Consider the following 25,218-nt stretch of genomic DNA (forward strand, 5'->3'; position numbering starts at 1 on the left):
CATCAGAAATCAAAAACAGAATAAAGGCTATTTACGGTGACTTATGTCCACCATCCAAACCATGTCCAAACCAATTTTTTAATAACATTAAAAAATTGGTTTGAGTTGTTTCGTTATGGACGAAATTTATTGGAAGATGATCCACGTGTGGGAGGTCCTAGTCCAGAAAACAAAATAGATCCTATCGGAGTCGATGTCAAAAAAGCAAAGGTCAGGAAAAGTTCTTCAATATTCCAAGTCTGCGAGAGCTTCTTTCTGATTGACATTAAAGAATCAAATAGAGCCGTGAACAAGACATACTGATTTACTAAGGCGATTAACTCAAAAAATTAACCAAAGAGAGTGCAGTAAAATCGTGACATTGTTCCAGCCCGTACTGTTTCGCTTTCCAAGGCTACTCAAAGTTGATTCGCTATGGACGAAATTGTGGGAAGTCCTACTCCAGAAAACATTGAAAATAGTGCAAAAAATTGTTTTGAGTAGCCGGTGCCATTACCAAAAAAAGAGATCCATATGAATATAACATAAATTAGTGCGAGGTTATTAAACTATGGGTTTTCACTATGCTCCGAAATCCAAAATAGATTCAATCGGAGTGTAGAGTTCGTACCAAAAACGCAAAAGTTACGAAAAGCTCTAAAATATTTCAAGACTGCAAGAGTTTCCTTTTGATTGACGTGTGCTTGCTTCATGACATTGCTTCAGTCCATACTGCTTGTCGTTCCAAGGCTACTATACACGATATTGAATAGCAATCACCTAGCCCTGATTTGGCCCCGTTCGATTATTTTTTGTTTGATAAGCTGAACTTCGAGAGCTATTTAATAGCGACGATGAAATTGAACAGGTGAAATTGAAGCTCTAACGTTTTGGAAAATGTGTGGAAGTTAAGTGAGAAGATATTGAAAAATAAACACAGTTTTTTTATTTATGATATGTGTTTCTATGATAGGCTATGAACACTATGAAAGTCAGTACGATAAGTGCTTCCACCACATCTGAATAACAAAAATTTATTGTCCGCCCTTTAGAAAATTTGAGAACCAGAATCACTAAAGTGCAATTGTCTACGTCCTCTCGGCTTCAGATGGAGTGAAGAATGACTGACAACTTGCTCTGTTGGCCAGCCAAAAAAAAATTCTATTTGGACCAACAACAAAATTGTGAATCAATAAAAATAAAAATAACATTAGGAAACAACAACTCAACTTTATTCTCTATTGCTATAATAAAATACGTATTTTTTTGTTACATTCGCCTCGAAAAATTTATCGTCGCCCGAAAGTTTCCTTTTTCAAACAAGGAAAAATCATTCGGCAACAAACGGAAATCTACCAGTAATAAGAAAAGCAATAACCAAAATTTTCACGGATGGGAAATCGCGGTTGGCGATCCGTTAAAGAAAAATCTCCGGCTGTCAAAAACATTTACTAGAAAAGTGCATGACATCTCGGCGACCGTCGCTGTTCACGGGATAAATTCTTTCACTGATACTGTTTTTATATTTTCATGTTTTCGTATCGTTAGTCATTTATTTTTCGGGTTAGTAGCCCTGTACTGCTTGTTGGTGACAGGCACGTCGTCCTTCTAGCTCCTTCTTATTTTTCACAGCATTAAGGGTTGTTGGTTGAAGAAAATTCAATTCACGAGGACTATATATAAGTAATTGTCAAGATATAATTATTACGTGTATGAAACCTTACCTACTTGAAATGGTTTTGAAATGAATGGTTATGTGGTATTAAGTGGAATGAACATATAATAACAGTTTAAGATTGAAAGTAATAGTTTTAATTCATGTGATAGTCTAATTATCCTATTTTTTTAATGAATGCTATTAAATATTTTTAGGATATCATTAGTTAGATATTTTAAATTAGTAGAAAAACATGAGCTAATCGTAAAAGTAATCTCAATCAATATTGATAACTTGGTTAGTACTCAATCAACGTTAGAAGTAAGAGAATATTTCTTTTTTCGAAGCAACCATTCGTGCTCTCCTATCAAATTTTTATAAAAATTTTGTTACACAATAAAAAAAATGCTTGGATTGATGTTTGATCCATGCGAATTTTAAGTAGAGTCTATATTAAGATGGAGGGATCTTCACGAGTCTCGTTATAGATTGTTTTCAGGCAAGGAAAGATAGAAAAATTTTTAATGACTGTACTGCGTTGATAACAAATTGTATCCCAAAATTCCCAAGTGAAATTAGCAGAATATACTGAGAAATAAGCATTCAACATAATTCGTGAAAAGAGTATAAAGAGAATATGGTGCTACTGCTAAACATTTGAACTCAAAAATTCAACAGTTCACAAAATTAGTGCGAGTAAAAGCCGGTTCATAAACTCGACTTTCCGTTTGCAGTTGCCGTTCACGGGGGACGTTTGCTGTTTGACGTTCGTAGCTACCACTGACCTAAAAGTCTGATTTCTTTTTGATGTGTGTACTGCTTTTTGTTTTCGTAATATTTCTGGGTTTTTGTTCGTAATCTGGTATTGATATACGAGAGTTTTTTATTGGTATAAACGCGACTTTCAAACGGATGTGATTGGCTCTTTTCTATAGCCAAAGTTACTACGAACGGCTACGGGGAAAGATAAAATTCGTCTATGTTGAAAGTCACCAAGCGCACCGATCTGCAAAAAGCTACGTCAAACGGCAACTATGTATGGTCTTATACATTTCAATGATTTTGTAACAGCAATCGTCAACGGCATCGGCAAACCAAAAGTTTATGAATCAGCCATAAGACATGAGCAGTTAACATAAGAGAAAACCAGCTAAGCAATTTGTATTGACTATAAAATAACTTCAGCTTCCAATGATAAAACACCAGATGAAAATTCACCATATCTGTGGATTGAAACCAGAGCGGAGAGGAAACAGCGTTTTGTTTAGAGAGAGAGAAAGAGAAAAGCTTTATTGTCAAAAATTTGTTACAATTTGTAGACAAAAGCTTGTGGAAACTGAAATACAAATATAAAAATAACAAATAAAATAAAATTTAAATATACGAAAGAAATTCACATTGAGTAATAATATTATAGATAATGAGCTCACAGCAAAATTAGACCAGTATGCAACATTTCCAGAATTAAATATTATTATTAGAATAGAAATCGTTTACAGAGTAGAAGCCACTTTCCAGTAAATATGCTCTCAAATTATTACGAAATGCGGGAAAAGATGATATTGACTGGATTTCAATTGACAAGTGACTGCGCATTTTTTTGCATTGTAAAATATTGAGCCCTAAACTGATTCTGAACATGGAGTAGGTAGGTAAAGGTCGTGCTCCGCGTTCCTAAGTGAATAACCCCGTAACGATCTTTCTGTAATTGGGTTATCGTGCTTACGAATTAGGCAAACGGATTCAAAAATGAATAAGATTCGAAGATTCAAATTGAGTCGCACCACACGTTCCCTAGAATGGAATTTTCCACAACAAACTATAAGAAGTTTATAGAATCAACAACGACAATGGTGGTGTTATTTAATAAAAAAGGTTGTGTACTGTTTCCAAAATAAAGAATATTGATAATCTACTTTTGACATTATTATTATTATTATAATTATAGTTATCAGATATATATTCTTTCATTAAATTTCTCCGTTTCAGATTTCTATACCCAAGTTACATACAATAGTTAGAATAAACATATGATCTACTTTTTTCGGGTTTCGAGTGGTATTGTTGGTAATGCTGGAGGTAAATGAGCCATATAATTATTTTCAAATTGAGTTATCTATATTGCTCGTCAGTAAGTTGAAGATGTGATTTCAGAGATAGATAATTTGTGGTCAATTATTTAACAATGTGTTATAAGTTTGTTCTCTAGTGTGCCAAGGTACACTGGATGAACGATTTTGCAGCAGATTCACACATTCACAGATTCAAGACAATTGTTGTGTCATTTTCATTTTTTCTTATCATTGAATATTAAATTTTAGAAAGAGACGATTATCTATAGTACTTGGCGATATTTTGTCCAATATTCCGTTCTAGGAAACGTACTGGGTACTGATCTATATATTCCATACCAAGAATTTAGACTTGGTAGTATTCTTTGCACTACTTTTTGCTGTTTTGCAGGCATACGTCTTTGTATTTATAATTTGTAATTGTTCGACCCCTTTTTGAAACAGCCAACTAAATAAAAGGCTGCCCCCACGGCACGTTAGTTTCACAGCAAAAACTTGGTGAAATTTCTTTGCAAACTATTTTCACACAATAAGAAAGGATGAATAAGTTCTCCTTTTTTCGGAATTAGTTAAAACGTTCAGCGGCAGCACTATACTTTCTCTATAATCTGTGCTTTCTGCAAGTTTTATGATAAATGCCCATTTTTTAGTATACATACTAGTCTTTAGCTGGAAATTTCAGGACAGTTTTTATTGTGGATGATCAAAGAAGTACACAGAATGTTTTCTAACATTCTCATATATTTCTTCAGAATTTTCTTATATAAAATTTCAACTTCTTACTAGAACCATATCCAAAGCATTGCATATTGCAAAATTCATCAACATTTAACTGAGCTTGACACTATTTTTTTGTATTTTGGTTGGTTGTCTTCAAGTCGTCATGTTCGATTATGATTAACAGGTCTTTTCGTCGCGGATTCAGCTTCTTTTTCATTGAGGGCTTCAGGTGTCATTTAAGGTGGACAAATCTAGATCCAATTTTCAGCTCTTGTATATGTCAAATAAATTACGTCTGAAAATCGATCATATGTTTGAACTCTTCTGCAGATTTTCATCTATTTGTAAGGTTGAAGTTGGGATTGTTTCTCGTTATTAAGTGACATACTTCTTAAACAGATGCAGGGCAATTGCTGCTATGAATATTTCTCGACCGTAATTTCCAAATTAATAGATATATTAATAGAATTTTTAAGAATAATGTGATGTCTATGTAAATAGAATTTGATTTTCCTTCAGTGACGGTACCTGTATTTAAAATCCTAAATGATTAAATAGGCAATAATCTTAGTGTTAATATTTCGAATTATTTACAAAGTCACTAAAATTTCTTCAATGGGCCTTAATAGTAGAGATTCATAAGATTCGTGTCTGTAGTCATTTTATTCGAAGGAAGGGTTGAATATTTCCAAAAAAATATTATTGATAATGTCTTCGAGGTCATAGGTGCGTGTCTTTCTAATTTTAAAATAAATTTTTTTTTTCGAAGCTATACAATTTTGATAAATGCCATTGGGCATATCACCAACTTTCACAAGGTATTTATGAAAATAAAAACGTGATCTTGTAATAACACGTAAAAATTTCGCGGTTATTAATCAAATGAATATTATTTATGTGTATGAATTGCGTGATAAATACTGGTCATAAATTATTTTGATTTGAAATCTTAAATGAATTTCAATTGAGAATCACCATGTAATTATGTTAAGCGATAACAATTTCATCAGTCTTAATATGATAATCACGGATATGTTTTGATTACCGTCTATCATAACAACTTTGATACAGAACGGGATAGTTCAAAACTTCTATGTCCTATGTTTAAAAACTAATTTTCAATTAATAGAAACCTCAAATCAAGATGATTTATGATATATTGGAGTAAGTACACTTTGGTTTTTGATTTTTCCGGAATCCTACTACAAAAAAAAATACTAGGTTTACGGATTGAACCGCGTTGGAATTTAGAAAATTCTTGACGTTTCGGCTTCGAAGCAAGAGAAGGGTAGGGACAGGGTGGATATTTGTTCAAAGGTGAGAAGTTATCCGATTCTGTGGTCTCAATATGCCTCATTCATTTTTTATTGATTCCAAGGCCTCAATCTGCCCACACTTTGGAATTCCACCAAGGAAATGAAAAGCTGAAAAAAAAAATGAGAAAATAAATTTGAATAGTAATATGCTTGTACGTATATATGTATGGATTTGGGGTCTCGTATATACTGCGACCTAAGGGATATGTTTCCCTTTCTTGCTGCGATAGAATTCTGTGTTTACAGCTGATCCATTAATCCCACTCTTTAAAAGTCTAGAATGTGGGATGGCTTTAATTTCCAGAGATCTTCGTCTTCTATTTCATACGCTCTCGGGTGTAGTGTTCTGGAATTCCTTAGTGTTTCACACTTCGGGAGAATGTGGATAGAGGTTTCGTTCTCTATACAACAAAACCTGCACGCCACATTATCTGCTAGGTCTAGCATCTTGAAGTGTTTGTTGAGGCCCTGATAGGACCATTGTCAGGATTTGTAGATTGTTCTTACTTAGGTTGATACATTCTTCAAATCTACTCTGGTTATAGATTTCCAGAAGAGTATTTGCCTGTCTCAGCCCTTGTAGCTTGGCCCAATAATTGGTTTTGCTCCTATCTACTTTATTTCCAGTGCTTTTTCCATTGTTCTGTAGATGATATCACAAAACAGTTCGGATCCCATGAAGATCTTGTCTGCTCCCGCATTAGCTTATTCAGCTCGTTTAATTTTTCTGGGCAATCTCAAACGAGTTTGGATTTTATTATATTGGAGCTTAGCTGATAGCTGCTTGACTATCGGACATTATGACGATCTTCTGATTGCGTTAGTTCCTCTCTAGATTGAACCGAACAATTGCATGAATTTCTGATTGATTATGTGCCTATAAACTCCAGTTCCAGTTCCATCTACTGTTTTTGATCCATCCGTTTAATGGCATTTCTGTTCATTTCTTGTATGGTGTTTTGATCCCACATGCTTTGATAGTTTATTATTAAGGTGAAGTTTTTTCCAAAGCTAAATTTTTTCGATGTAAATATCCTGAGGCATGTTCCGGGGTTAGTCATAATTTGGGAACAAGTTATCTTGGATAATTTCGTCTGTGAACATTCTAAGTGATGTTTTCTCTGCCACACTTTGCAGATCTATGTGGAGAGGAGGGAGATTTAGAATAACCTCTAGTGGAGCTGTTAGGCAAAATTTCATGGCTCCAGTTTCACATTCGTAAGACAGTCTTTGTAACTTTGAGAGATTACTGCTCGTAATATCCAGACTAATTCTAGTATCCCAACCTATTGCCCTATGTGTGATAATTGGTCTCACAACTGCCATGTACAGCCACCGTAGAATCTTTAGGTTATAACTCCAAATCCTCCCTGCAAAGTTTTTGCACACTATCATGGCTTTTGTGGCTTTGGTGATTATCTCTTTTTCATATTTGTTCCAAATAAAATTATTGTCTAGTGTGAGTCCTAGATGTTTTTCCTCTGTTTTCCATTCGATTACTTTCCCGTATAGATTGATCGGTTTGAGGTTGAGTTTTTTCTTCCTAGTGGAGGTAGGTCGGATTGACGTTTATATTAGTTAGTTCTCTTTGAACTTTGTCACAAAGTGTATTAATAAAGCAACCTTTTGCGTAGATAACTAAATCGTGGACAGAGTATACTGAGCTCCATTAACTCGCATGAGAGTTTACTACTGAGCTCCACATAAATGGGGACGCTACTCCCCCTTGTGGGCATCCCCTGTTTGCAGTGATTAAAATGGTGTCTTTTTTACTTTGGTTTCTGCTGTTCTAGTAGATAGTTGTGATAGTGATAGTTGTGCCAACCATCTAGAGGTTGTCCTATCTACTTCTCTCGCATCTAATACTATTTTGATCTCGTTGTGTGGAGTATTGTCAAAGGCGCCTTCTATGTCTAAGTAGGCATATACTACGTTTTCTTTATTCGTCAGAGTGTTCTGAATTTAAGTTGTCAATTGTACCAATGCAGTTTCCGTAGATTTTCCTGTTTGGTATGCAAATTGACATTAATGGAAAGGTTTCCTCAGAATCTCTGTGTCTAATATGATTGCCAACATCTTTTTTTTTTTGAGTAGAAACGAGGTGAGGCTGATTGGTCTGAACGATTTGGGATGTGTGGTGTCTTTTTTCCATACTTTTGGTATGAATGTTACTTTGGCCCTTCTATATGGCTCTGGTGGCTCTAGTGGCTCTGGTATGTAACCCAGCGCTAAGCTGCTCCTAATGTCCTATATTCTCCTGTCCCCTTTGGAGCAGAGCTGGGAAGATTCCGTCCACTCCAGGTTACTAGAACGGTTCAAAGGTGTATTTTGTCATATTCTATCCTTTTGTGTACTGAGGCTGGATTGCTGCTTCCTGGAAAGTGAGTCTTCAGCATGAGCTGTGCTCCGTCCTCTTCACACTCCGTGAAGCTGCCATCTGGTTTCCTCGGTGCCATGGTTGTATTGACTTTGCTCTTCGCCAAGACTTTTCAGAAGCTTTATCGCTTTACTTTTCTCATTTCTTTGTTGTAGGCAATGAGTTTTCTGGTGTAACTCAGCCAGTTCTCGGAACACTTTGCTCTCTTAAAGAGCTTTCGTGTTTCGGTTCTTAACTTGGACGGATTATTCCACCAGGAAGCATCGCTACCTTTTTGCTCTTTTGTATGGGCCAATTCAATACGTATGCATCGAGTATGGCCTCATTCACTTCTCTAAGATCTTGCTCCAGACTCATACGGTGTCTAGTATTACTGGTCTGGATATGTCCCAAGTTATAGTGTAGATTAGTTTTTTATGTTTCCCATTCGATTTTTCTTGGATTCCTACTTATTTCTGGCTAAGTGGAATCTGTCTCCAGTCCGAACATGATTACTCTATGATCAGAGAAAGAGACGACTCATTCGATACCCTGTAGTTTTTTACCCGTTTTTCAAGATTCGATGTACTCAATGTTTTGTCTAGAACTTCCCTACATTGTGTATATAAAGTTTATTAGTTGAAATATATGCTAACCGTAACCCCTCAGCTGACTATGATGTTTTACAGTCATCCAGAATAAGTCCCGGCCAAAAGTGGATGCCCCTGAAATGGATCTAATGCTCCCAACAAGAGAACATCTCTTCCACTAGTGCCTCCACCCCCAAAGTTTCGAAGTTTGCTCGTTGCGCTGAGAACAGTCTTGGGTAATGCCCTAGACAGAATAGCATCTCTCACGAGCTAGGTAGCAGCCGCGTAAGTGTACTCCTTAGAGTTTGAGGCGGTGTCTTTGCGGCTTCTTCTCTATTCTTTTTTTTTTAGCTCAGCAACTTCCTCTTCTCAGCGTTTTCTTTCTCGCGAGGTGGAGGGTTTCTCTATTTTTTCGGTTTCTCAGGATTAGCTAGGTAAAGATTGGTCCATTCCAGCAGAGCTCCGCATGGCGGAGTAAGGTCTGGATACAATGGGGTGCGATCCGGCGCACCAGGGGAATCGTTCGAGACAGCAATAACCCTGCTGCCATTCATCCGTCGCCACGATGTCTTCCAGCTTCGATTCGGGGGATGTTTATCGACAACCCAGTCTAGATCAGCTAGATTTAGTTTCAATAGGGTCTCCACAAGAAAGATGCGAACGAAGTAGCTTATTCAACTGTCTTGGTGGCCAGTTTAGGAAGGTGCAAAGTCCTGAGGCTCTCCGTACACAACTTCGATGGTTCTCCTTGTCATCCAGAACCGGGGACACTAACACTATCACTGCTGGTCTTGAGCTAACTGCTGAGCTAGCCAGCTGTACCTTGTAATTATAGGGGACCTATTGGCGGGTTTTGTCTTTTTGGCGCGCGTCAAGACTATATTATTGATGAAAAGGGATGTGGATAAATATGTGGAGCTTGGTTTCTTGTGGGATTTTAGAAGAAATGTTACTGTTGGCAGAAGTGGTATTGGAAAGAAGTGGATGAAGAAGGTGTTTCCTGGTTGACGGTAATTTATTACTATGGTCTCTTGAATTTGGTTATATTGAGATCGACTAGGTTTCTCATATGGACAGGATGTTGGGCAAGGGTGTAGAAAATATCGAAATTACTGACAAACAACAAATATTCCTTTGCCCTGATGAAAATACATCGATTTGGCTGGCAAACGTAGGAACGGGAACAATCTGAGCCGTAGTTTTCATACACTTCATGGTGTTCATTATATATTTTATTTTTTATGGATCTGATATCTTTATTTCATATCAAAACTTTTTTTCAAGATGAAGTTTTATGACATAAAATTATGACTTAGAATTCTTGTTTTATTTAAAAATATTTTTCAATCATCCTTTTTTTTCAAAACCAATAGCTGTATAAGAAAAAAATTAACATCATAATTTATAATCTTTTCAATAAATTGAGTGGAAAACAGTAAAAATTTGAAATGTAATACGATCTATAATAAATGCAGGAAATACCACCTCTAGCCAAAATACATGAACGTAGCCTACGTGTCATGGTTTCCTGTTCACGTTTGGAAAATATAGAAACCAATTTTAGTCACCACCCTTTAAAGGTAATATTTTGGGAGGTAATTTTGTTATAAGAAAGACGCATCTAAATTTCATACGAGTAATCACGTCCTGAATTTTATACATGATATAAATAAAAGTTATAATATAAATAAATAAATAAAAGTTATGATGTTTAGATTATGAGAAAGTATTGTAAATGACGATAAAAATAAGCATTAAAGTATGGGGCGAATAAACTTGGAGCATACAAGAACAAAAATGTTGAGCGTAGGGTTTCCAATTCAATGGGTGTGATTTTAACGTATCAATAGCCATTTTACTAAGTGGAACATAATAGAAAAATGATATCAGGGTACTTTGCTTGACAATATCACTTTCTATTCATATTAATTTCTTACACGTTGAATATAGTAGGAAGTTTTTCATTTTGTATGTTATAAGCTCTGTGTTGTGAGTAAGTGTAGCAGCAGCAGTATTTTTTGATCAGGTTGATCCTTTTTGACATCATGACATTTTCAGTAAGTTTATGAATGTTTCCACTTGAACAGGTTAAAATCAGTGTTTGTACTTGAAGCAATTCGTAAAAATATAGGAATGCTTCAATTTTTACAGTAAAATTATAATTTTTCTAAAAAAATCTCATAATATTCTGGTACTGTGTCATTGTTGCGGTAAGAATTGATCGTCACATTATTACTTGATTCAGATTTTTATTTTACATTTTATATTACCATTCAATTATTACGCGTTAATAATTATTTTTGAGCGTGCAGTCATGGCCGAGCGGTTAAGGCGTCTGACTAGAAATCAGATTCCCTCTGGGAGCGTAGGTTCGAATCCTACTGACTGCGAAAATTTTTGGAATGATAAATTTTTATTAAAAATTCCTCATACAATTTTTTAATCAGAATTTACAGGACAGTATTGTTATAATATAGTTCTATAATTTTGTAGAAAAGTATTTTCTCTAATTACAGTATTGTATATTACTATAGTTCTCCCAATATCAATTGTAGAAGAAAGTTATGCGAGGAACAATCAATATTTCATAATTTCGCACGGCACTCATACCAAATTAAGAAATGGAAAATAATGTATACTCCCCATATAAAATTTGGTAGACATCTAACAAACCGTTAGTCAACGTGGACTCATCATGTCCACTGTTTACCAATGAAAACATCGAATCGAAAACATAAATGCATTTCTATTAGCCGAAGCTGTCAGAAGTTCTAATAGACACATAATTTATCTAGATGAAACATAGTTTGACAGTTACGATGTAGTAAATTTCGGTTGGGTTGACAATAGTAAAATTTGCTGTTTGAATGGGCCATGTTCTAAATGGAAATGCGATATAATATTACACGCTGGAAGCGAAGACGGTTTCGTGCCTAATGCTCTATTAATATGTGCTAAAGGAAATTAAAAACTGTACAGCTGATTATTATGAAGAAATAACAGCAGAATTATTTGAAAAGTCAACTTCTTAAGACACCAAATAGTGATATTAACAAAGCTCAAATGTTAGCATTTATGTCTAAAAAAATTATTCCTATTTATGTCAGCGATCGTAAAAAAGGCCCAACAAACAAAGAATTACTAACTGTTATTACAGATCAAAAGTTAGAGGAAATTTATTACATTCACAAGCTGTGCCAAGAACATGGTCATACTCTTCTCAGACTAACTCATTACTATAGCATATTTAGCCCTATAGAGTTAATTTGGGCAAACGTAAAATCAGAATTACGAAAATGTAATCAATCCCCAGAACTGAGTAAAGAGGTTGTAAAACTCGTAAAGAAAATTTCTAGCAGCAGACCGCCAAGAGCTTTGGAAAAACTGTGTTGAACGACTTATCAAAGAAGAAGATGAGTATATACAACCCATATTAATTCAATCAAATAATGATTCTAGTTCAGATGATTCTGAATACCATTATTATTTATGAAAATACTTTGGAATTGAAACGTTTTTTTTTATTTTATTTGCAAAGAATTCTTATTCTTTTATGGTTTTTGCTTTGAAATTTGGTTTCCACAAAAAAAGAATCAGGTACAAAAAGGGCTCAGTTCACGTCCTATACTCTGTTTAAGCCAAACTCCTTACAGGCAGGTACATTTTACTCGTCTATTTACGTTTTATAATTCAATATTCAGTTGTAGCAAGTTAACGAGATATAATTATGATTTTTTCTAAGTTCCAAGTAGAATTACAATTAAGTGACTCTGTCTAAATAACGGCGTATAATGCCCTCCAATTTATAATGATTCGATTGACTTTTAACGAATACTTTCTCGCATAAGATATAAAAATAATAAATTCATAAAATGAGGTATCTACGTTTATGGTAGATCAAACAAAATTGTCGGCAAGACTTTCTATATAAGTTTTCATAATCTGCAATTGATATTGGAAGAACTGTACTGAATTTTATCATTGCGGAGTCCAATCCTGGTTTTTTAGTATATCCCATCAATATAGATACGCATAATAGTAATTAAAATTTTTGATCCAAATAAAAAAAATCAGAAATTTCACCACTCAAGCAGGCAGCATCATCAACATTAAAATTTCATGTATAAGCTGCCTTTGCCACAAATTTTGCTATCAGAATAGGAAATGTAAGATAAAAGATAGCAATGGACGACCACATTTGCACTCGGAGCAATGGGGCATGCGTATTTTGATTTTTCAATAACTATTCCAAAGTCAGGCATATTTGTTCGACCTAAGTAATTTTGTTTTGAGAGATACATAAAAAATTATATAAAATTATATAAAAAAAAATATACGAGTGGGTTTTATGTGTTTTCAAATGCATTTCACAATAAATCATTTTTATGTGATCATCCAACTTTCAGTATATAAGGTATGATTAAGGTTTTTGGAGTACACTTTCATATAAAAAGCTAATTTTAATTCTAGAATGTTAGTTAGTAATAATTATTTCCAGACATTCAAGCAACTATGTATACTTTCAAATATGTTTTCTACGCCCTTGCTAGTGAACGTCAAAAATTGTATCGTGGATAGTCCTTGCAAGTGATATTCAATAATAACATGTACGTAATGAGATTGCAATAAAAATTTTATCTATGTACGAATTTATAAGATCTGTTTACATACATTGAGTGTATTGAAAGACATGGCTCTAGCATTATTAAGACACCTTTTGTATCAAAAGAAGGATGTCCTTGAATGCCTGAATACATTATACTTCAGCACATACCAGAAAGGTGCCTTTTTTTAAAACTCTAGGAAAATGGAAGCAGGGTTATTTATATTATGAACTTTTGCATGAAAATATAACGGTAGCCGAACATTAAGCAACAAACAATAACTCATTAGAAGTGTCAGTATAAAGTTTAATGTCAAAGAAGTAAACCAGAGTTACGCAATAAATTGAAAGAAAAAAGATGTACACCGAAATTGTGAAAATCCAAGAAATTGGAGTATCGAGCCACCGTGATAAATTTGACTGCAAGCTTCAAACGAGGTAAATTTTCCATTGAAGATGATGTGTCAGTCCCCGGAAATATCAATACAGTTTATGACCTGATTTTATCAGACCGTCGAATTGGGCTAAAACAGATATCTGAAGCACTGAATATTTCATGAGAACGCGTTCAACATATAGTTTACGTCAACTTGGACATGAGAAAAATTGTTGCAAAATGGATCTTCAAATGTTTTAATGTTGACCAAAAGCGTGCAAGGGTAGAAGCATCGCGTTCGATCTGTGCTCGATTTGAACACCATGTAGACTTTTTAAACCGAATTGACTATCATGGATGAGACTTGGGTACATTTCTACTATCCAGAAACAAAGCAACATTCGATGGAATGGCGACACTCTGGTTCTCCAAGACCTAGGAAGTTTCGTGTCCAGAAATCTGCTGGAAAAGTTCTTGCTTCAGGTTTTTGAGATTTCCATGGAGTAATATGATCGATTTTTTGTATAAGGGTAGAACAATAACTGGAGATTACTCTTCGGCATTACTTATCACTCTACGGGAAAAAATTGAAGAGAAAAGACGCGGAAAGCTATCCATAGGTGTTTTGTTTTTGCAGGACAACGCCCCTGCACACAAATATCATGTTGCCATGCAAAAAATTCTTGATATAGGTTTTGAATTACTAGAACACCCCCCTTATTCACCAGATTTGGCTTCGTCCAACAATCATCTCTTTCCTCAACTGAAAAAAAAGTTTAAAATGTAGTAAATTTTCTTCCAACGAGAAGATAATAGAAGATGTGGAGGTGAAACATTTTTTTTACATGTCTACAGACGTTGCACGTTCCCTGTAATAGATGTATCCAATTAAGAGGAGAATATTTTGACATTGAAATTGTGTTTGGTTCTATAGCAGGCTAAAAATTTTTCAATATATCCTCTTATACCTAATCGTTTCTTTTTTATTAATTTGCATCTGTATTCCCTTATTTTTTTTGTAGTTTTACAGCTATCAGCATAGAGTTAGACTAAAAACCTAACCGATGCACTATAAACACAGCAAATTCAACAGCTTTTGATCGTTGTGGTTTTTGAATATGCAGTTAATGCGAATCTCACTTTTTTTAATAAATCTATTATTTGCTGAAAGCTTTTCTATTGTTCTCAGTAATAAATATTCATTTGGAGAATTTGAACCGGGGATTGTGTGTTTAGTTTCTATCAATTTAATTTATAAGGTGTTTTCAACTTTTTAACCTTTTCTTTTATTCACTCTCCACTTCGATCGTTGGAAAGCTGGTGGTGTCCAATTTAGTATTAATTGTTAAAAGTATTTATTAACTTAGTAACTCCTAACTTCGAGAACCATTCACTTAATCAATAATAAAACACTTTTTGTAACCACATGACGTAAAAGTTGTATTACTTTCCCTAATTTTCTGATTATAAAAATACATAGAGGTTTGTAAATAAATTAAATATTTACTAGAACCAAAAACGTTCGCAGTCAGTAGGATTCGAACCTACGCTCCCAGAGGGAATCTGATTTCTAGTCAGACGCCTTAACCGCTCGGCCATGACTGCATGCATAAAAAGTATCCATCAAAAGTTTATAAATTAATTTTTGAATAAGAAATAATCAAAGTATAAACAACGCAAAATCAGGAGGAAATGAGAGATAACGTCCATTTTTCTGTCATAATTGATCATTCACTAATTTTGTAATTAAACTTTGAACCGGAAAAATTTTTTTCTGCAAGCATATAATAATATCTATATTTTTGTATACTTTGTAAGATTATTTTATTGTTTCGAACTGCCTTTTTAACTTACATTATACAAATGAATGATAGTTTGATCTAATAAATGGGCATGGAAATAATTGTAAACACATGATGAAACACAAGAATTTCACCGTATAAAACTTCAATGTCTACTCATTAGTGATTCTGATGTGGCCTTTATTGGAAACTCAATATCCAAACAATCAATACTCAATTATATAATTCATTATATAAACATATAAACATAATAAGCTTATAATATTTTTAGCGATTTGCGTCGACTTCAAGACGTATGTCTCCCGAAGAAATTGTCGTATGTGCCTTGTTCTGAAATTTTTATTGTTTACATACAGAAGTGAATCAACAAAGAGATCCTCACGCACATCTCGAGAATTCTTTTCGTCTCCAATGCAACAATTTATACTTCCATGATGAGGTGGGGATTCTGCTCAAATTTCCACATCATTATATGCATTCCCTCGGTCGATATATTAGTTTTTTTTTTTTAGATAATATCCTTTCTTTTCATTGTCATTTATGAGATTGGTAGTTCTTATTTCTTTTTTGAATAGAGACCACCAGGTCATAGGTTACCACTGCAGGGATATCAAAGTTTATGGAAAATATATGTAATAATGTACTCATGGCATTTATAACCTCAAATAGATATTTTTTCTACGACCGTGCGTTTTAACCCACTTTCCCGCACGCATTTTAGTTTTGAAAGTGTCACTTTCCCGCACTAGTGCGGGAAAGTGACACATTCTTCAAAGGAGAAATAACTATCAAACCACCCGGGTTTGATATCAGTTGCTATGAGAAAGTTGTTCAAAACGTCTTGGAAGTGACCGAATAAGAACAATCTTCTTCTAAATTAAACCACATTAAACCGAATCCGATACAATAATATTAATGGATTCATCCGACGAAGAACTTCCCGAAGCCATTTTGAAGGCTGCCAAATCCAGACTAAAGTATGAGAAGCAATACGACCATTTTGTTACATAGTATAAGGAGAAAGGGGCCAAAACTTATAAGGATGAGGTATTTCTGGCGTATTTTTCAGACCTAAGTATGGTTTTGAAATCTAATACATTATGGTCCCGTTATTCGATGGTAAAAAGTTTCTCTGTTCTACAAATGACAAAACTGTTGCCGTCACCGTCATCGTCATCTTTATGCGACCTGCAACCGATTCCATCCTCACCGACGTCATCTACCTTCCAGTTGAAACCAAATAACTCCTCCACTGGGCCGGCAATTCTTACTAGTCTACAGAATGCAACAAACTGTGTTTTCAATATTAATATTTATAATAATTAGTAGTTTTTAGTTAAAATTTTGTATATTATTATGTTTGTTGGAATAAAATAATTTTTGAAAAATGGGTTGGTATACTTTTTTGTATATAAGGTATATAAGGTCGTAGAAAAAATAATGTTCCTAACTCATGCGTAAAGTATCTTTCCCGCACTTCACCACTTGCCCGAACTCCGCTCCGCGTCGTTAGGGACAACTGCAGTCGCGTGCGGGAAAGTATCACTTTCCGGAAAATAACTATTTCATTTCAGAATGTCCATAGAAAACAGAAAATTAGAGATGGGCAGGGTATTGTGCTAATCACGAATACTTAAAAAAATGAAAAGTACTTAAAAGTATTCGGGTAAGACTACTTCTATAATAAGTTGTCGAATACGAGAGTACTTTTTCAAATGTGAGATAGTACTCATGATAAAATAGTAACGAGTGAGAGTACTTACTTTAAATCAAACATTCTAAACTAAAGGACAAGTAAGCAAGAAAAGAATAATTTATAGTAATAGAATAATAGAATTTTAAAATGACACAGAGAATATCCTCTAAATTTGATAGAGATTAAAAACAGAAGAACCAAAGATAGAGTGAAAGTTTCAATTATTTCTAAAAATATCGTCAGAATTAAAGAAATTACTTAAAAGCTGAATTGAAAATTAAAAAATGTTCAAAAATATAATGCCCAATGTAAAAATGGCAAAACTGCAGAATAATAAAAATATAAAGGTCACTTCAATGTAAAACATGAATATCGCTGAATAATGAAGTAAATTTAATTAAGACATGTTTGATATTTAACATTTCAAAAATTTGAATTTAGGTTCTGTTGGAATCTGCTATATGACGACAGACGATGATTTATGGACAGAAATATAAATCTTATTGTTGATTCTGTGAATAAGTTTATAATCTCAATTTTAAATTAAGAAGCATAAATCACAACGCTTTGTCAGGTAAGTCTTTACACTTTTCACGCGTAATTAATTATTCACAGACCAGAAAAAAACAAGACACCATATTTTTTGACGATATACACACTGCACGTATGCGATTGATTCGTGATCTATGACTGCACTCTACAAACAAAATAGGAGACAAAACAAGCGAGTTCAAGAGACAAACTGAGAATTATTCAGACTTCTGGTATATAAGTGTCGATGTCGCTGTCGACTCGTCCTCGCTACTCAACTGTAGAAATTATGAGTACTGTGTACTGTGTACTGTGAAATAAAAAGGACTCGAAAGAACATCAAAATAAAAGTATTTGTGAGTATCGACATTGAGTACTTTGAGCACTTGAGTTCTACTTTGAGTGAAATTTACTGGAGTACTGCACAACATAAAATGTAATCAAAAAAGAGTTAATTAATTTTAAAAGATATTTTTTGACTACTCTGAATAATTATAAGAGTTCTAGCTGAATAAATTTGATAACATCTGTAATACAAAAGTATTTACATGTTATGCAAAATTTCGAAACAATAAACTTTTTATATATAGCAGAGAAAATACGTCTAGAAAACGATTAGCGTGAAAGAAAATTTCGCCAATCCTATCAAGCGAACATTTCAAGTCAGCAGTTTGCAGTAATTTCTCGATTGTGTTATTTATTTGCCGTTAAACATTGTCCATTACTCATTATTGACAGCTATTGATCTAGAGAAGTGGTAAAAAGAATAAATAGCATCCTTATCCTTTGAAAATAATTCTGAATTAAATGTTATTCCGGTCGCGTGTATATTTATTATCAAGCCGAATTGTTACAATAGACCAGTTCCAGTAATATTTATTTGGTGATAAATTTTATGCACAAATACCTATAGGGTTACCCATTCTCCAGAACTTCATCCGTATTTAAGAAAAAGGGATTTGAAAAAAAATATTTACTCATGTTTTACGAAAGTACTGGCAACATTGTAATGAAATTTCATGCCAAAATGTTTTGAATCAATTAATTTACAATACTTTATACCAACATCGATTATTACTTTATTATTTCAAATCAAAATGAAAACTATGCATTCTATAGATTATAGAGTATACTAAGATTATTGTTTTGGTGTAAAATTGAACTATGTTTTAGTTCACCAAAAATCTAACCTCAAAGAATTTATGTTGGTGAGATATTAAAACAAATTTACAGGATGCCATAACCTAGTTGTGTAAAATTTCATCACAATATTGCCAGTAGTTTCTGCAAAATATTGAAAATGTTTTTCAGCGCCCAATCATTTTCAAATTTTCTACCAATCTAGAAACAAAATCAATTCTCTGGAACACCGTGTATATGGGTTTTAACAAAAGCTTTTTTGATATGTTTAGAACTGTTTCTCATTACTACTTTGAAATTGTTATTTCCGTTTTCCCATTTTTTAAAAATGTTTTTACTTATAACTGATCACAACATTTTTATTCAAATAATAATTTTTATACGGTTTGTAAAGTTTTTTCTCCCTGGACAATATAAAATTTTCAATCTCTATGAATTACAAGATAATTCAAAGTGAATGTATACAGGGTGCTTCAAAATCTGAGCCCGGATAGGTAGAAAACTGAAAAATATTTGGGGTTTGCGTCAGTAAAACCTTCACCTAACGTGAATATGTTTTTATGTCTGACTCTCATAGAGGGCGCATAAATTTTTCCTTCTAGATTAGACTGTGTAATCCAAGATATTAAAACAGTATGACCAAGGAGGCCAAAGTATCGAAGCTTCTATACCTCTACCAATCCATCGATTCTGAAAATTGTTACTCAACCAATTACGATATCTTCTATCAAAGTTCGAGCTCAAACGTGCATAAAAGAGATCTTTGCTCGTTTAGCATTAAATATTCTAATATCTCGAATAATTGATTGCTTAAAAAATCCAGGTACATATCACCATTTAAATGAGTGTTGGTAATGTAATACCCTTTTGACATGTAGATTTTAATCACACCAGTAGTGTGCATTATGGGAGTTGAAAATATCTTGTTGCGTAAAAGTGGCCTCGTCCGTGTTCATTTTAAAAAATTTTTTTGAGGGCTGTCCTTTCTTGTAATGTTCCACTCCAACCAGTAGATCGCCTGGCAAGAGCTTTTTGAATTGTTTATATGGTAAGGTTGTAGCTGTTGCTCTTTAAGTATCCTCCAAGTACTTGAAGAAGACGTATTTGTTTGTCTTGCTTTATTCTTTACGCTAACTGTTGGATTTTGATCCATCCCAGAATTTATTATTCTCAGTTTCTGGAAAACGTCGTTCAATGGCTCTAAATGTATTTTTACTTGCTTTGTTTTGTTTCTTCGAGGAAACTTTTATGCATAACGCCTAACAGCTGCGTTAGAGTCTCCTAAGCCCTTGCCAAGGTTAATAACATGTCAATATATTCAAAATTTCTTTAATTTCATAGACCCTTTGAGATGTTTATGTTTCTAAATGTTCTTGTCTCCAGGTATCTTGTTTTTCAAAGTTAGTTTTTTTAATAATTTTTAAAAGATAGATAAAAATTGACGTCATCTAATTTTGAAACAGAAGAGACCTAAAATCAAGAACATTTAGAAATATAAATTCAAAATTTGAGTACATTGTGATTAACAATATCTAATTTGACAAATAACAAGGTTACAAAAATCTAATTATTATTGAATCAACGTCATAACTATCAAAGAATTATATTATTCCGCAACAAACTCAGAGAAAATGCTACTGCCGTGTAAAATTCAAATTTAAATAATTATTGGTATTCAGCTATTGGAGGCCTTTGTTCGTAATCAACAACAGTTTGAGTCCCAGAACCTGAATACATGATTATCAAATTGTTTGTTTCATACTAAGGCCTCCAAAAGCTCATTGCCTATACTAATTAACCTTTAAAAAACAAGATCCTAAACTGATTAGACTGGATTTTTGTGAAACGTTACAAGAAACGAAAGCCCTCAGTCCCATTTCTTCAAATCTATCTAATGATAATTGATAACTTTATCAATACTTCATACCAGCATCGGTTATTACTTCATAATTTTCCGAAAACGGTACACAGTATCGAGTACCTTTTTGGTGTAAAATTAAATGATGTTCAAGTTCGCTAGAAAGTTTTCTAGTTAAATCTAATATTGAATAAGTAATGTTACTACTACTTGGTATGAACCGTGTAACTAGGGCCCTCTTTGAGAGTCAGACATATAAACAAATTCATTCGATGTATCAGCTTTGCGACATAATCGAAAAAAAAATGTGTATATTTGTTTTGTATTTGTATTTTTTACTGAGCTAACCCCAAATATTTTTAAGTTTTTCATCTATCCTAGAGACGAGATCACCTTTTTTGGAACACCCTGTATATTTATATCCTAAATGCAAGTCATTTCACTGCAGTGATAATTTATTCTTCTTCCAATAGTTCTAAATAACATATTCAATAGGTTACATGCAATATTTTTATTTTTCATTTCATTTTAAAGAGTTTTATTTAATTATACACACTAATTTATCGGAAAAAATACCGTTTTCGATAAGACTTTTGGTTCAAATGACCCGCCATTCTTTTTTGTCACTGGTTGTGATTTTTCGTCACTGCTTTCAATAATTTGTATAGTTTGTTGGAATTTCGAGATATTTTTTTTGAAAATATATAAATTGGACTAATCATCTGATCAAAACAATACCTCTATCATTGTAACAAAAAACCATGTTGACTTAAAATGTATGCCTATGTGTTAATATACTACAACAAAGTTTACATACAACTCAAAATGTTTTTAGTGGATCTTCTGACCAAACACTGAGAAAAAGTGGATTCTCGCTGGGAAAAGAAATGACAATTATTCTCATTTGATGGTGTGAAAATCACTTTGACGTAAACAGGAAATATACTTGTTATCGCTTTAATTTTACAGTTGAAAAACAATGGCGAACGATGTTGAAAATACGATAAAGTTTAGAATTTGCGGAGAAAAATTTTCTCTGAAAAAAGATATGATAACTAATATTTTTGGATGCCAAAATATAAAGATGACACTGAAAACCATAGCAGTAATAATGAAAATTAACTTGGTAAGTGCCAATTTTGATGGCACGAGTATGATTTCCGTGGCGCCTAGATTTGATTATGCCATTTTGTAAATCGACCCAAAATAAGTTGAAAATGAGGAATAAAATTTTTCGATATCTCACTTAGTTTTTTTATTTGTATATAACAACCTAATCTAACCTAACCTTTTAGTGGTGCACTTTGAGTGTGAAAAGTTTAAGAATCGTGAATTTTTTACAACCAAAATTGTCTAAAAAACTTTCTTCGCGTGAGGATATTTTAGTTTTATTTTATTATTATTTTTTTTCTTACGGGAGGCTTCGCAAAAATGGCTCATTTTGCTTTAGAAATGTGTTTATTTCAAAATAATTTTGGAGTTTCAGAGTAAATAAAATGAAAATTAAATAAAAAATCTTTTAATTATACAAGATTCATATTGAAATTGAAGTGATAAAATACGAAGTATTGAACGCCATCTGTTCAATAAAGCGAATTTTGAACTAACGTTTGATTATAACTTTAAGTATCGATATCTCGAAAACAAAGCGAGATATCAAAAAATTTCATTCTTTATTTTCAATTTATTTTGTCCTAATTTAGCCAAATCTGTTAAATCGCTATTAACAACTATTAATCATACATACCATAGTAATTATTCTCTTCCATATCCACACATTTAAGTCTGTGCACTTGTGACAAAAAAGTAGCATCTCAACACTAACTGTTGGTAAATTCCTGAAGTCTGCTTTAATAAACTTAAATACCTTTTTTATTAAAACACTTCTGATATATGTTCTATTTCAAGCCAGCTTCAATTGGCACTTATTTATTCAAACTATTTCTAACGGTGGGGTGAATACATACACACTGTCTTTTACTTAATTCATCCATTTATACATATACACTAGACACTATAACAATTAATTATCACTAGTTATATAATTCACCGATTATTTTTTACTATTTTGTTCCGTTCACGATGGCTTGACTATAAAGAAACAGGAATTATACCAGAAAGGTATTTTTAGAATCCTAAAACGTAAACAAACAAAAAAACCTTCCTAAAAAATAGTTAAAGAAAAACAATATAAACACATCGCTGCTATGATAAAAACACGTAAACAGCCTTTCTAAGAACCTTTTTTTTTCGTCCAATGCGTTTAATAATTTCAACTGTCATTATAATTGACCAGGGCCGGCCACAGGGTCCATTTCGTGGGCAACTTCGTAATATGTAAAATGAAATCCCAGCAGTGTTTCCAACTATGGTTTCATTATTATCATATTTGTATCTTTCCTATTAATAGACCAAAATATAGGTTTGAAATCTTGATTTCCTACATTCCATGTTAAAAGATTCGCTTTTTCTGGATTTTAATAATCTTCCTTCATCCAGCGTGGATTCTCATCATCTCATCAGCCCAAAATTGACAATTTTGTAGATTCACTTCAATATTTAATATGTATCATATCCTAGTGTTTCCTGAAAAAGGAATACTTCATACTACTGACTCTTTTCAACATAATTAGATATTTGATTGGAAAATATTCGCTAAGCCGATGAGTACTGATTTATTCTACATGTACCATTTCCCTAAATTCTTTTTACATTATCCTTTCAGTATTTTTGTTCTGTTGAGGCACCTAACTCAATTCTAAAATTTTAATATTACCCGCTTCAAGTGAGTCAACCAATTTCGAGTATTCTTCAGTTGAATTTTCTAATAATCAGTTCATATATTAAGGGTCAACCCAGTGTAGTCAAACCTAGATTCAGAATACCCTGGAAACAAAGGTAAAATTTGAAATATTACTGAAATTGTATATGTTTCAGGCTTTACCCAAGTAAACCGCGTTCTATCCGATTTCCTTTGGATAAAGTTAACAGTACCAAAAAATAACAAGGTTATAAGTATTTGAAAAACATATTTAATGGAATAAACAAATTTAACAAATAAAAGTGAGAACATTAAATCTTATATATAATTACATCATGAATAGCCCTAACCTTCAAAAAGTGACTCTTCGTTTTTAAGTTCTCGTAAACTTTTTTTCCGGTCATGAAATTTTCTTGCCAATTGTCTTGTTACGTTTTTCTTCAATTATTCTATTGATAGCAAAATACTGTAAATGGTATAAAAATAGAAGTCAATAGATTAACATTAAAACAATTATTATGTCGGTAACTTTAGAGTTATAGCTTTGATTAATCTTAATGTTAATCTGTTGATAGCAAAATGCTGTAAATCGTATAACAATGACTGCCAATAGTTTAACATTACGACTATTATTATATCGATAACTTTAAAGTCGTAACTTTAATTGGAAAAGCGACTTTTCTTCAACTGCTCTTTTTTCCCTTATTATTTCATTTACTCTTCAATGCCACTCGGCTTGTTACGATTATTTTTCGAAAGAAATGAGGAAAGGAGCAGAAACTATTTTTTAAAATATAACCAAATAGGATTTATCATATTCTATTCATTCTGTTCCACAAATAAATAGAAAATACGAATTTATATATGAAAACTATCATACAACATATGCTTAAAAACAAAAAGAAATCCATAAATTCGTCGTTTGTTATGTGGTATTTTATGCTAGAATCATCTGATGATTAATTGATGGTAATTAACTTTTAAATGTCACTAACAGAGAATATGTCAAACTTCTTCTATTCTTGTCATGAAATTTTCTAATTTGATTTTATCTAAAACATATTAAAAATGAAGATTTGATATATTTGTAGGTAATCTACAAATTTACAATTAGTTTTAAGAGAAAAAAATGCAGCATAAAAGTGATTTTATTAGCAGAAATCATAGGAGGGATTCAAAAAAAAGTTGCTGTAAGTGTTCAAATTGACACCCATCTTCAGAAATATATTAACGGTAACGTTCCTCAACGAAAAAGCACGTCCAGTGACACATGTCAAGCTGTTCGCGAAGAGTTTCAAATTCTTCAATTGTACTTCGGAAGGCAGGAAGGATGTGTGGTCCTCTTGCAAAAATGTGGTCCTTTAGAAGGCCTTATAGAAAGAGATCACAGAGCGTCAAGTCACATGAACGAGTGGGCCACTCAACGAATCCTCGTCTGCCTATCTGTTCTCCAAAATAAATTGTAAGATAATCCCGCAAACATTACTTGTAGTGGGGCGAAGTTCCGTCCTACATGAAATGACGGATGTTCGCGAACGTTGAATCGTTCATTTGCCCACGTAAATCTTCGAACATTACCAGATAACGTCACGTGAACCCTCAAAAATGGACGGTTGCACGACCTACCTGCCTACATATACACCCCAGACAGGTTTAATTCTTCTTCAATGAAAACGTGAGGATTCTGGTCGTTCCAGTACACGCAGTTATGCCGATTGATAGTAAAGTTCAGCTTGAAGGTTGCGTCATGCGACGACAAAT

The 25,218-nt window shown here is 33.2% G+C and overlaps 1 protein-coding gene and 2 non-coding genes across 3 annotated transcripts in view; 1 reads left to right on the forward strand and 2 right to left on the reverse strand.

Annotated features, from left to right (window-relative positions):
* LOC130902448 (RNA-binding protein Musashi homolog 2) overlaps positions 1 to 22,777 on the reverse strand; it is a 642,276-nt gene extending 619,499 nt beyond the window's left edge. The window contains exon 1 of the mRNA XM_057814600.1: positions 22,444 to 22,777. The gene's annotated coding sequence lies outside the window, so the exon portion shown is untranslated. The remainder of the gene's footprint in view (positions 1 to 22,443) is intronic.
* Trnas-aga (transfer RNA serine (anticodon AGA)) lies at positions 10,999 to 11,080 on the forward strand. Its single transcript has one exon. It is a non-coding gene; the product is annotated as a tRNA-Ser (tRNA).
* Positions 15,193 to 15,274, reverse strand: Trnas-aga (transfer RNA serine (anticodon AGA)). Its single transcript has one exon. It is a non-coding gene; the product is annotated as a tRNA-Ser (tRNA).
* Positions 22,778 to 25,218: the final 2,441 nt, after the last annotated feature.

Source organism: Diorhabda carinulata, chromosome X, assembly GCF_026250575.1.
Source record: "Diorhabda carinulata isolate Delta chromosome X, icDioCari1.1, whole genome shotgun sequence".
In the NCBI taxonomy this organism is placed as follows: domain Eukaryota; kingdom Metazoa; phylum Arthropoda; class Insecta; order Coleoptera; family Chrysomelidae; genus Diorhabda; species Diorhabda carinulata.